Source organism: Pinus tabuliformis, chromosome 8, assembly GCF_031772625.1.
Source record: "Pinus tabuliformis cultivar Carrire ecotype Pingquan chromosome 8, CPIR1, whole genome shotgun sequence".
In the NCBI taxonomy this organism is placed as follows: domain Eukaryota; kingdom Viridiplantae; phylum Streptophyta; class Pinopsida; order Pinales; family Pinaceae; genus Pinus; species Pinus tabuliformis.
This window is the reverse complement of record NC_142294.1, coordinates 1934966911-1934981306: the sequence shown is the minus strand read 5'-3', so window position 1 is coordinate 1934981306 and position 14396 is coordinate 1934966911.

Genomic DNA, 14396 nt, shown 5'->3' with positions numbered 1-14396 from the left:
GCCGGGTCATGGAAAATATTTGGGAGAGTTACAATGTTGTTCTTCTCATGGGCTTCTGGATTGTCAAATTGCAGTGATCTACCCTCACCCAGAATACATCAAAATTTCCCAACCTTGATATTACTTTATTATCCTAAAAGTATATATTTGACAAAAATGAAACATAAGCAATACACATTTAACACCATTCATTACATAGATTCTTAATCAGTACTATCTGTAGGGAACTCTAGGAGGTTCCCCTATTGGGCTCATCGATCGATTATTCTTGTGTTGCGGATCCATAATTATTCTACGCAGACCTTCAACCTCATCCTCCAAGCGTGTAATCCGTTGTTGTTGAACTTCAACTAATTCCATTGTGGTGCAATCAGAGGCTCGTTGTTGATACAATATGACTTGTAAATCATAAATTTCAGTGTTCATTGCTTCATGTGCCTTCATGTAATGTTTTCATACGATTGAGGGAGTGGAGTTTGGTTTTGAACGGGAATCCATGAGTAGGGCTTGCTAAGACCGAAGCTAGAAGAAAGAAGAAGGACCTATTGAAAATGAAGTAGCAATGGAACCTCCAGTTTCTTTTCCTATGCTCAGAGATGTTCGGCCATATAGCCTAATTGCCAATTTAGGGACTGGAAACCCAAAAGGAAAGGGGAAACAGAAGAGGAAAATACAGTTCGTTCCAAGATGCAAGGTTTTGAACTCTAATTAGATAAAATGATTCCTAGTGCACACTAAACTAATTAACCAGAGAATGGACACAATTACCTCTAGGCCCAAAAGAGTGAGACGCCAAACTTCCCAACTACAATGATGCATGACTCCTTAACAAAATTCCCAGTGAGAGAGGACCTAGTTAGCCACCCAAAGCACATCAAAGAGCTTTTATTTTCCCCAACTATGCAACAACCCTGCTAACAAAACTTCCATTTTATTAAATTTAGAGGGTGGTCATACCATAACCATCCCCTCTCACACAGAATGGAAAGAGCAAAGCTACCTCTCCTTAATTTAATCTCTCTACCAACAGATAATCCCATGTGATTCTGCAAATTCGCATCACTTGAGCTAGGGTCCCAAGGTGAAGTAATCATCGCCCAACTAATTGAGAATACATCTTCCTCGTATGCCATGAACTATGCATTACATTCCCATCTAATATTCCTCAGTCCACATGAATGAGGCACACTGATAAAGATGATGGAGAGAGATACCAAAGGATTTAGTTGAAGGATATAAAGGGGTGGCATTGGTGCCAATAAATGCAACATGTTTTCATGCAATTGATCCTCATGAGGTGCCACATTGGGCTAGTACAAGACTAGCCAAATTATCATTGCAAGCGGGATCATATCATCAATATGCCTAATGATCATACGTGGAGATAGAAATTAGGGAAAAGAAGATAATTTAAGGTTGTTCAAATGAGAAAAGGATTTTGACAGTGGATCTATAAATGGATAAAGGCACATGTTGATATTGGGGTTACAAAGATTGATCATGAGCTTCATTTAGGTGATGACAACTTGACCAACAATACCATTAATTTTTTATCACCCCTTTTCTAAGAGGCAAGCCTTATTGGTGAGAATATCAGGTTCACTATTGAGAATTTGAAGAATATGGAAAGAGGGGGCACTAGAAAAGGAGCAAAGGATATCTCTAATACGATCGAACAATAAGCTTAGCATATTATCTTTTGGAGGTGTATTGGCTCTTAGAAGTCGAATGATAATTAGGAAGGAGTCTCCCAAATAGTTATGTACTTGATACCACTCTTTTGGGTTATTGATAGCCTCAAGTAAAGTCCATACATCTCTATTTTATTATTTGATTTCCTGCCAAGTCCCCATAAAAAAATTTCCACAATTATTCCTTCAGGATTTAGAAGAATCCCTCCCCCTCCCACCACACCCTAAAAATTCAAAATATTATAAAAAAAGTAGGCAATTAATTAATAAATACATAATAGATTTTGTTGTGGAGGTAAATCCTCTCTACGGACATAGACGATCCCTACTAGCCCAGACCGGGTCTAGCAACAATCACACAATGCTATCACGCAAGTTCCTAATTGCAAATAAAAAGTAGATGGTGAGAACCTACTTGGATTCCAACGCTAATGTTCGTCGAAGAGATGTCGCCCTCGTTCCTTTTCCTTGGCCGGTCATGATCCCCACGATCTTCGTGATTGGACACCTGCACATGCAAAGAACAACACAAAAACAAGCATAAAATCTAGTAGATGCAATTATATATCAGTCAGAAAAGATATAACTCAACATCGAACATAAAACAATGAGAGTGGAACCATAATGATAGTCATCTATTATTAATAAATAACAAAGAAGAATGCAACCATACTTCTGACGTCGAATCCTTCTCAAGAGGGTCCAGCTAGCAAGTCTCTTAAGCATTCACCCTTGGAGGTAGATCTCCCAAGACAAAAACTCTCTCTCACACAAGTTTACACAAGAAAGAAACACTTCAAAACCTTCCTTAAGCTCTCTAGCAATCCCACACTTGTCACACCAACTACCTATCAAGTTCACACACTAGCAGCGACACTCCAAGCACTATAAATTCCAAACTAGCTGCTCATGGCAATGGTAGAGGCTTAAATAGGAGGAGTCTCCATGAATGGTGGGAGGATGAGCTTATCTCCAAGGAAGGTGGCTCAAATGACAAAACAAACATGCCAAAGAAAGGAGGGCGACATTTACAAGGCCAACAACCAGGTCTGGAGCCATCTGGAAAGCCGGCTGTTAGAACAAACTCGCCCAAACTGGATCAGCGCGGGTCCATAACTGCACTAGAGCGCTGACATCACAGCCGAATAACAAAGAAGGTCATGTCAGCGCGATCAGATATGAATAACAGGTGCGTTGTCTCATGAAATTCGACTAGCACGGGAAACACGTGTACTTTCACACTGGCAGCGCATTCTGTCTGTTATAGAGCGCCCATCAGCGCGTTTATCTTAACAACAGTCGCGATGATAGTAAAACTTTCGCAAAGTGGGTCATTTGGCAACATTAGAGAGCATGAGCATGATTAATTTGAACTCATGACGCAGTAGGAAGACTGACAGGAAGACAGTGACAAATTACTGTGTAACAGATGCCCCCTAAAGCATGAAGCCCGAGAGAGTGGGAGGGGTGAAATGCTTTACAAAACTCGCTGAACTGGAACACCACCAGGAAGAATCTGCACGTATGTACAACTGATATCTCTCATAATCAATTACATGTAGTTCAGGCATGGGCGCAACCATCCAAAAGACATACGAAGAAGGTCTGTGGTATGGACGCAGCCACCCAGCTAAAGAGACCATGATGATAATAAAGGTATGGTCGCAGCCATCCATGAAGGCTCAAGTATGGGCGCAGCCATCCATCAATGAGTCATGTAATGATCATAATAATCCACAAAATCGCAACCTGGATTGCAATAGACAAAATCCAGGGTCTTGCACTCCATCTCGACTGGAACAAAGTACAAGTTCAGGCATGCGAATACATGAGTTGAAGTCGAACATGCATGAACATCGTCTGATTACCAGTCAATGATGAAAACTGTTAACAGACGCGAGAGGTACCACCAATAATGACAATGGCCCTCAAGGTACTATAGGTATAATCTGCGGCGTGTGAATAGGTGAGCTGGCATCGAACACTCGCAGAATCATTCGATCGGAGGCCAATGATGAAAACCTCTCGTCGAACACGAAGAACCTGCCATTGAGGCATGCAGGCTCCAAGGCACCGGAAGGGAGTCTCTAGATCAGCTTCCTGGATAATGAGCTGAAGTTGACAGGAAGTGACCTTGATCAAAGGTGGGCCATAGTGTTTCCCACATTAGTGACACGAGACAAAGGAAGGATAAGATATTTTGTGTGAGGTATCAGAGGGGGGTTGAGTATTCTTGCAGAGGTCAACTTCTCTTGAACATATCGGCGGCACGACAGTGGACTTGGCAGTATTGATATTCAAATGATCAAGGGTCATGGTGACAAGTCAATGAGCAGATGAAAAGTCAAACAGGATAACCCAAACCCACGGAGGCCAGTGTAAAACAAGATGAGAGACTCCCACCCAGACACGAATGCGGTCAAGTGCCATGTTCAAGAGCGACATACTGCCGACACGACAATGATTATGATTCCATTTTCCCCACCATTCCTGGCGAGTACCCCGATTATTTTTTGATGACAAGCTTGACGGGGATAGCATATGCTTGGAAGGCGTCATTTTGACAGAATCCGATGTCATTGAGTTTTAACAAGTCTGACAAAGGAAGAACTCAGCGCCTTTTCCTATTTAGAGAGTCTGAAAAGACAGCAGAAAAGTCAACTCCAGGGGGGTCCTTTTTCGTAAAGTTATGTCTCTCGAGCCCGAAAAAGTATAAAACAATGCTCGAAAGAACCACCCAGCCAGTATGATCGAGGAGTACTTTTCGTAAGTTGTGACTTCGACCCGAAAAAGTAGAAAGGTGGTCAGAAGCACGTCGTTTTGGAGCCAATAACGAGTTCGAAACGACAAGAACCCGGCAATCTTTTTAGTTTAAACGGTCGAAAAAAGAGCTTAAAGGCGACCGCCTCTCGCTTTTTTTAACGAGTTGAGAGGGAGACTCGGCTATCTTTTCGTCTTTAAACGGTCGGAAAAGAGCTGAAAGCAGACCTCCATTTTTATTCTCTTTAACGAGTCAAAAAGGGAAAAATACTCGGCAATCTTTTCATATTTTACGAGTCAGAAAAGAGCTTAAAGGCAACTCGTCCTAGAGGAACGAGCGGTATAAAGGGTAGCAACTGGTTCCGGCAATGGTGGAACTGCTCAAAACATGTAATGGTCAAGAGGCTGGCTAACAAAACCACTCATAAATGCGGTCCCTCAGGAAAGGTAAAACAACCAAGTGAAAGCATATGATCGTCGAAAGAGATGGTGGCGATGGAATGAAAACAACCAAGGCTCATCTAGCAGAATTTAGCAGATAAAGATAGCAATCACGAGATGTAAATCGGGTATGGGTTCATTTTACACAAGCTTGAACCATGGAGAACTTTGCTTGGATTCAATTTCATGTTTACACAAGCTTGAAATGACAAACTATGCTTATTATAAGTTCGCATGCCCCCAGCATAATGACGCAAATCGAGGTACATGCCCCCCAAGCTTCATTGCATTCAACAAAGTGGATGGAATGAAGGTTCACTCTCGAGATCGATGAAAGACTCGACTTGTAGTTTACGAGATCTTAATCAAAAGACTCGATTTAGAAAAGGAGTTGTTTCATTTTTTAATGAGGTTGACATAGTAAAAGAACTATCCTCATAACCCTTGTTTCATTTTTTAACGAGCTTGACACAAGATCAGGAACTATGCTCCAAACGAACTTCATCATAATGAACAGGAAGTCATTGCTTCCAAGAGTGTCACTCTCGGTGGAAGGACCACATCTTGGAAGTCAGGGCCCAATGCCCCCAGGACACTATGCATGACGGCGTCATCACTGGATACAGGCACGGGATAGGTGGCCACGTAGTTGATCTGTGGTGGGGTAGATGCAACTGGTGGGTGAAAACTAGGAGGGGACGACAACGGCGTAGGAGGCATCGGGGGACTAACGAATGACACTTGATCGATAGTCACAATTATTCCATCGTGCGGAAAGCAAAACACACGGAAAAGTGAAGAAACGAGGGCCCCCATGGCGTAAACATAGACGCGACCAAGGAGAAGACTAAAGTCTAAAACACCTTGGGTAACCAAGACGTCTATATAGACGGTTTTGCCTCCCAAAGTAATAGGGAACTTCGGGAGAACTCCTAGAGATGGACAGGCTCCTCCGTCGAAGGCCAACAGATTCTGAGTGACTGGCCCAAGCTGCGGGGAACCTAAGGCTTGCCAAGTAGTGTACGGCATAAGACTAACAGACGCCCCTTCATCCAAAACAGTGCCAGGGACTGCCTTAGCACAGGCATGTACCGTGATCTGGAAAGGCATATGGGATGGAAGGCGACCGACGATCAGGTGATTCCAATCAAAGGAAGCGACCAGACTACTTGGTGGGGGAATCGTATGATTGCCCCCATGTGCTAAAGGAACCGAAGGAGAACCTTCGGGAGCAGCTGGGTTAGGAGAGTCATTTCGGGACTCAGGAGAATCTGAAGAGACGAGAAGAACATGGGCGTGATTCTCTTCCGAAACAAAGTGAGCGAGCGGTGGACTCGAGTCGACACTCTTTCCGACCAATGGTTGGTCTGGAACAGGCTGGGGACAGCCAGGTTCGGGAAGAGGGGCCTGGACAAGAGAAGAATTTGAAGCAATCTCTTTGTCAGCAGGGGGACGATCTACAGCTGCAGAGAGACGTTGATATCCAACGGGTAGTTGGGGTGAAGGAGCTGTAAGACTTGCCAAAACACTGGAGGCTTTATCCACGAGCGAACAAAGGTGAAGGGGATGATTGCCTTCACAAAGTCTACAGGGGATTCGAATCTTCCCTTTTCCCTTACCATTCCCAACTGATAAGGTAGCATCGCCGTGAGCTTCAGAGGACGATGAGGGGCGGGACGGATCGAGAGACCATACTTCTAGGACCCTTGTTGTTGGGAAAAGTATCCAATACGGAATGACCCTATCCCACTCTAAGGGTGATAGTACCTCAGCAACAACCGAATGCAAAGCTATTCGAGATTACTTCTTTATGAGATGTAAGAGAGAGGAGAAAGAGATCCACTAACCGTTATCTTTCGCTAATGATTGATCCAATCTTCCCTCTTTGTTGCTTGCTCCCAGCTCCTTGCTCTTTCACTGGCCCAGCTACACCAAGATCCTGCAAAATGACAAGAGAGGGAAACTACAAGAAGCATACATTCATAATTGATTCAAGGATTAGAATAAATCAAATATACAAGTATCAATACGCCATTGAGACACATGCATATAGAAGAACCTCAAATGCTTTATTAATGGAAGAAGTAAAGTTCTGAGAGTGTTACAACCATAAGAGGCCCAATCCAACAACACCTCCTAGCAGAAAGAAATCTCCTCTTCACTTCCTTCAAGCAAATCACCCAATAGTTCTATACTCAAACCAACAGCACTTCCTTACATTCACAAGATTCCAGCCCCCCTAGACCTCATGAGAGAGCTATATATATAGGAGATTTGGAGAAAGGATGAGTCAGCTTGAGGCTGGCATGAAGCTGACTAGTGTCCTCTCCCACTTCAGTTATTCTTCAATTCTTGAGTCCACTTGGAGTTTCTTGCTTCCACTTGGAGATCTAGATCCTCTTACTCATCACAAGGCGAATTCCCTGATCCAAGTGTCATTTTGGAAGCTTCCTGGGCATTTGACACCTTGAGGAATGACTGTGCCACTTGGCCAATCTCGCCCAGCGCAGGTAGCCTTCATTAGAGTTGACATTCAGCGCAGGTACAGAGTGGAGCAGTTGACATTCAGCGCAGATGCTCAGTGGAGCAGTTGACATGATCCAGAATTAGCTTGTTTTTGAGTGTTTTCAGGTGGAGAACTGATATTTAGTGCTGTGATTTGCTGACCTTGTTCCTCTAGGGGTAGGAACAACATGTTTAGGGACTTTGGATCCCTTAGATTATTGACATTTCATGCTTCATGCTGTTAGGCACAAAAATGTCTATAACAGTTGCCCCCTAAAGTATGAGGTCGTTTATCGGGTGAAATGCTTTATCAGGAGGATCCGAAGTTCATTCAATCGCTGAGAGGTGACCTGTAATAAAATACAATACAATACATTATTTTTCATTCTGCTTTCATGATCTAGCTGAGGCGGGCATTCCCATGCTCAGCTTTATAAATTTATTTTGGTACATATAACAGACGATCGTCTGATGGTAGACTGATAATTCTCTGTTGAAATTATCATCCTTTGAGTAGGATGATCATCTGCTGTAATGATGTACATATCAAATGTCTTTATGTCTCCTGAATATATATCGCAGCCCGGATGGATGAAACTAGATCCGGGGTCTTCAAACTCGTTCGATCTTCACTCTAAGTACAAGTCGATCCATGTGAGAATTGCGCTGAAGTCGAACATGGAAAGACATCGCTTGATTACCGGTCAATGATGTAAACCGTTAACAAGCGCGAGAGGAATCACCGATAATGATAATGACCCTCAAGGTACTGCAGTACAATTCACGTGGTGTGAATAAAGGACTTGGCGTCGAACACCACGCAAAATCTTCTGGTCGAAGGTCATTAATGTATACCTGTCGCCGGAAGTGAGAAACTTGCCATTGAGGCATGCAAGCTTCAAAGTACTGGGCGGTTTGTCCCTAGATCAACTTCTTGGATAATGAGCTGAAGTCGACAAGAAGCGATCCGTCAAAGGAGGGCCTTAATGAATCCCACATCAGTGACACGGAACGGAGCTAATGATTTTAGTGGAGGTGAAAACAATCTGCGAAATATGATTCAGGGTGGCGATCATGGGTGGATGAAGGATAATGTATGGCAGTGGATGGGACACGGTTGACTCTTTCTGAACAACATCTCTTGAACATATAACAACACTGATGTGATGGATCGGTAGCATTACCCCAAATGTGGATGGTTTGGCAAGGACCATGGTGATGAGACCGGTGAATGAAACAACCCAACCCGATGTGATACGGAGGACAAAGTGTCATGTTCAAGAGCGACTTGCTACCATTAAAGCTTCGAGGTTCTCCCAATTTTTCCCCAGTCATTTCTGACCAGTACCTCTTTATTTTTGTCAAGCTTGAGGAGGATAACATATGCTTGTTCTATAACCTGCCCTTCGGGCAAGCCCATCGCTATGTTTTAACGAGCCTAGCGATAGGGAAACTCGTTCTCGTCTAAAGACAAGTTTGTCGCTATTTAATCATTTTAACGAGTCTAACGACAAGGAAAACTCGGTCCTTTTCATTTTTAGAGAGTTTGAAAAGGTACAGAAAGTTAACTCCAAAATTCCTTTTTCGTCATCTAATCCCTTAAGTCCGAAAAAGTATAAAACAATACAGAAGGGATGAGTTTTCGATAACTTTAACGAGCCGAATAAAACAAGCGCTCGACCTTTTTTTGTAATAATCCCTTAGGTCCAAAAAGATTAAAATCTAGAGGAGGGATAGCTCTTCCGGTCACTTTAACGAGCTGGAAGGCCAAAACTCGGCAAACTTTTCATATTTTACGAGTCAGGAGAAAAGAGCTCAAAGAAGACTCGTCTTTTGAGGAACGAGTGATAAACAGGGATAGCAGCAGATTCCAGGTACAGGTTGGAATTTTCCAATCACGGCAGTGTCACAAGGATGGCTAAGTGAAATCACTCTTCGTAGCTGTTCCTCAAAATGGGTAAACAATCATATGGAGGTGAACGATCGGCCAAATGGAATGGAGGTGGCGGGTGCAAACACGACCAAGGCTTTTTATGGCTAATAAATTTACGATCACAATGGTTATTTACCGGAATAGGTTCATTTTTTAATGAGCTTGAACTCTGGAGGAAACTCTTGCTCACGCTTTTCTATTTTTTAACGAGCATAAATTCCACGGTAAAACTGCTCGATCTTATGTTTATTTTTTAACGAGCATGAACTATGTGCTAAAACTGCTCGGATCTCGCTTTTCTATTTTTTAACGAGCATAAATTCCGCGGTAAAACTGCTCGATATACCAGTCATAAGATAAGAATGTCTCCTGCAAGATTCCATTTTTTATAGAGCTTGCACCTCACATAAGCTATGCTCCCTCTCATCCTTTCTTTATGCAAGTTCGGAAACGGCTAATCCAAAAAACAGATAAATAACCGCTCTTAGCTTGCACTCCAAAAGGTTCGCATGCCCCCAGGTATAAAATACAATTTCAAGGCTGCCCCTCCTCTCCCCCACTTCTGCTTTTCTTTGGGTGTTCACAGCTACTTGTCGTCTTGCCAGTCTAATGTTAACGATACTTGTCTTCTCGTTATTTTAAACGGGTCTTACGCAGTACTTGTCTTCCCGTCGGCCCAACTTTTGACAGCTCTTTTGCAAGATTGCAAGAGAACAACTACTTGCGACAAGAGAGCAGCTACTTGCGACAAGAGAAGAACACTACTCAAAGACAAAACATTAATGTTATTGAGGGAGGCTTGCCTCTTTCTGGCTACCCAAAGATTGTTTTGTTAACACCATCAAACGAAAACATCTCCTCGGCACTGTCTACCGAAGTAGACAATGGTGAATGACCTTTGTCAAGCAAGTAACCTTAACAAAAGAATCCTGTTCCAGAACAACCCCTCTTCCTTCTTTCGGATGGGGTACGGACTAGTCATATTCTTTCGCGGAAATTCTACCTTATACCTAGGGTTTCCTCTACCCGAAGCAGACCAGGATGCATGCCCCCTGGGTTCCAGTCCCATCTTTCCGAATCACTCGCACTCATCTGGAAGGAGGACCGGGGGTGGAGACATTTCTTGAGTGAATAGACCATTCAGGGTTGGTATGTGACTATTTGCGATGCGTGATCCCGGGAATGAAAGTTGGTCTACGAGCTTGACCATCCTTCCTTCGTGTGGAAAACACATTACTCTAAAGAGTGAGGAGACTATAGCTCCCATGCAATATATATAGTCTCGTCCAAGGAGTAGGTTATAATCCAAGGGTCCTTGAACGACCATCACGTTCATTTGAACGGTCTTCCATTTCAATGTAACAGGTACATTGGGGAGGATCCCTAATGGTCGACTGGTTCCTTTATCAAAACCCGAGAGATTTCTTATCTCAGGCAAAAGCTCCAGGGAACCCAGTGCTTTCCAAGCAATAGAGGAAAGGATACTCACAGATGCCCCTTCATCAATGATAGTTCCAGCCATTACCATTCTGTAGATTTGGACCATGATTCTGAATGGTATACTGGCTGGTAACCGGGGTCTGCCTAGTTGGTTCCAATCAAAGGACACAACTAGGTTGCTTGGTGGTGGGACCAAATACACGGCCGGATATGACCCTGACGATGTTCCTTCCTGCGATAAACGAATGGGCGCATTGTCCTAATGCTCATCAGAGTCGGTGTTGATGAAAAGAATCTGGATGGTGTCATCCTTATTCTCTTCAGTGAGGGTGTCGTTTGAAGATGAATCTTCAATGACGGTGTCATTTGAAGATGAAACCTCTGAAGGAAGAACCGGGTCAACTGCCGTATCGACCTTTAGACTTTCGTCTGATCTGGATTCAGTAGGTTCATTTTCAATGACTGACACTTCAGCTGACCACTTGAGTGGGCCAGCTGTATTTTCAACCAACGAAGGACTTGGCATGAGTTTTTTGTATCCAGGAGGAAGTCTCAACGGTGAAACCGGACGATCTTCCAAAACTCTCTTCGCTTCGTCTAAGAAGGGACAATGGTGGATGGCGTGATCGCCCTTACACAGTTTGCAGGGGGATCTTGCTCCCCCTCTTTGTCTTGAACCTTCACTTTCGCTGGTTGACGGTAAGCATTCAACATGGCTATCAGAGGTTGATGCTCCCGAATTGTGCAAACGAGGGGACCAGTCCCTTAGTATCCGGGGAATACAGGGACAATCTCTATGGAAGTGGTCTCCTCTACATATGACACATGGTGATTTAGGCCCGGTCTTTGCTGTGTGTGGATTTTTGTCAGATGTCTTTTGCTTGCCCCCAGTCGCCTTAGGCTCCTTCTTCTTCTTCTCTTTCTTCTTCTTCTCCTTCTTCTCCATGGGAGCTTGGCTTTTGCCGGCTCTACCTTGCGAAGATGAAGGATTGGAGGAAGAGTTATAGGAAGTTGAAGGCTGGTGGGCAGCTCTAGACTCATCTAACTGTTGACTCGACTATTCAGGACCCATGGTGTTCTGAACTACATTGGTTGAGAATAGCCAAATTGGCAGGCCAATTGTCAGTCCTGGAAGCGACAATGTGGCCATGTGGGGCGCACCAACTTCTCCCCAAGAGGAGAAAGGACTAGGATTTCCATCATGTGGAATTCCTTGGTTGGGGCGTTCCATGTTCTCAACCTAAAGATCAACGTAGGAATAGGAGGTGATTATGTTCCGTTTAAAATAAATTTTATAACGACGCTTTAGACACAACTTGCTTTTTCACTTTTTAAGAGTCGAGAAAAAGCTAAAGATGACTCTAGTCTCCTTCGATGTTTTAACGAGCCCGAAGTGACAAATGCTCGGATGGACTTTTTCAGTTATAGAGTTTGAAAAAGGCCAAAAGAAACTGCTCTGGAGTTCTAGGCAGAGGGTGTGCCAAACTTTTCGCAAAACCACAGAATACGTTTTACGGTACGAGTGGTCGATCTTCGTGAATGCTGTGTTCACTGCATTGCGATCAGTACGGCGGCCAAGGATAATTTTAGGGGCGAATGTTCGCCCTTTGGCGAAATTAATGGGTTTTAAATTTTTAGTGGGCGAATATTTTGTATCATAGTACATTTTTACAAATCACCTCAAATAGCCCACCTTATTTTAAGGGAGAGGGTAAAAAAGGTAAATTTAGCCCTTGAAATTAGGACTTACAACCTTCCATTCGCCCATTTTCAAGAATAGGTTTTATTTAAGTGAATCCATTCGCCCATTTTCAAGAATAGGTTTTATTTAAGTGAGTCCTATGGGCCAAATACCATATTTATAAAAGAGGTATGGTAAATTAATAAAAATATAAATAAATGAGAGGTATGGTAAATAAATAAAACGTTTTTTATATTTACTCCATAAGTCACCTTATATACATGTAAGGGTGTAAACAAATAAAAACATAAGTAAAGTGGAGGTATGGTAAATAAATAAAACGTCTTTTTATACTTACTCAAAAGGTATGGTAAATAAATAAAAATATAAATAAACTAGACGTATCGTAAATAAATAAAACCTCTTTTTATATTTAGTCCATAACCCTCATTCTATTTACGAAGGCTCAAGAAAGAGGTTTTATTTAAGTGAATCCTATGGGCCAAATACCATATTTGTAAAAGAGGTATGGTAAATTAATAAAAATATAAATAAATGAGAGGTATGGTAAACAAATAAAACATTTTTTTATATTTACTCCATAAGTCACCTTATATTTACGAACACTCAAAAAATGGGTTATATTTAGGTGAAACCTATGGCCAAAATACTATGGGACAAATACCATGGACTAGATTGTTATTAATACCATGCAAAAAACCATTATTAACACTAATATTAGAATTAATAAAAATAAAAATTGCACATGGTATTGACCCATGGTATTCACCAAAATGGCACATGGTATTGACCCATGGTATTCACTTGGAATGTAGCCTATTTAAATGGGGGAATTAAACCAGCATGTAGCTTATGCTAAGATTCACTAGGACTTTACAAAGTTTTATTATTTAGTGAAAGACTCGCCAAGATCTTACTAGATTTTATAATTGAGTAAAATATTCGCCATGCCTAGTGAGAGATTCGCCAAAAAATTATATATACATATTATATTATTGATAAAATCGCCTTCCATTTTTCCTATATACCATGGAGATTCGCCCATTTATTATATTTATAAATTTAGGGGGGGTTCTTAAAATTTTCCCTGACGGCGGCCGACACGGTTTCCTATGGATAAAGGCTTTTTTCCTATAGGGGTCTCCCAATATATACGCGACGGTACGTGGGAGCACAAGTCCGTATTGATACTTATTGCTTCACCGTGGAGGAATCACCCAACCACTCAACGCTAAGATATCACGTTTAACGACGCCGGAACACGTCTCTAGCTTAGACCTCTATGTGTTTGCGTTATGTTTCAATGCGTTGTTATGTAAATTCAATTTATTTTAAGGTTGATCTTGTTTAGCAGTTTGCCTTTATGGATCACCACGAGATGTATGATAACACTCCTAAATGCAGTCTAAGATGATAAGAAAGCTTTTCAATCTTTCAACTTTGAAAATCTTAACTACTGAGGGAAAAGAAAGACAACATCTTTTCACACAGATCATAGAGCACACACTAATGCACTTTTTCCTAAATCAACATGCAAACTGTCATAATGCACATGCACAATGCAAGTATTTCTTTTCTCTTTCTTAATGTTTGTGCGACACAAAAAGAAAGCTGTTGTATAACTTTGAATTCAATTTCAAGTGAAAGCAAACAAGCTTGTCCAAAATCAAAAGACACCTTAAGATTCACTTGTTTCGACACTAGAAATATATAAACTCAAACCATATGACGAAAGCAAAAGCTCAATCAGCTATGAACAACAAACAAACTAACTCTTAAGATCAAAACAACACTTTATCACAGGTCTAGATCTAAGAGGCCACAGCAAGACTAGTTCACTTTCGTTATGGGAAACTGTAAATGATTTAAGAAATACACAAAGAACAAACACAGTTCCTTTATACAACCGAGGCGGAATAGTGGC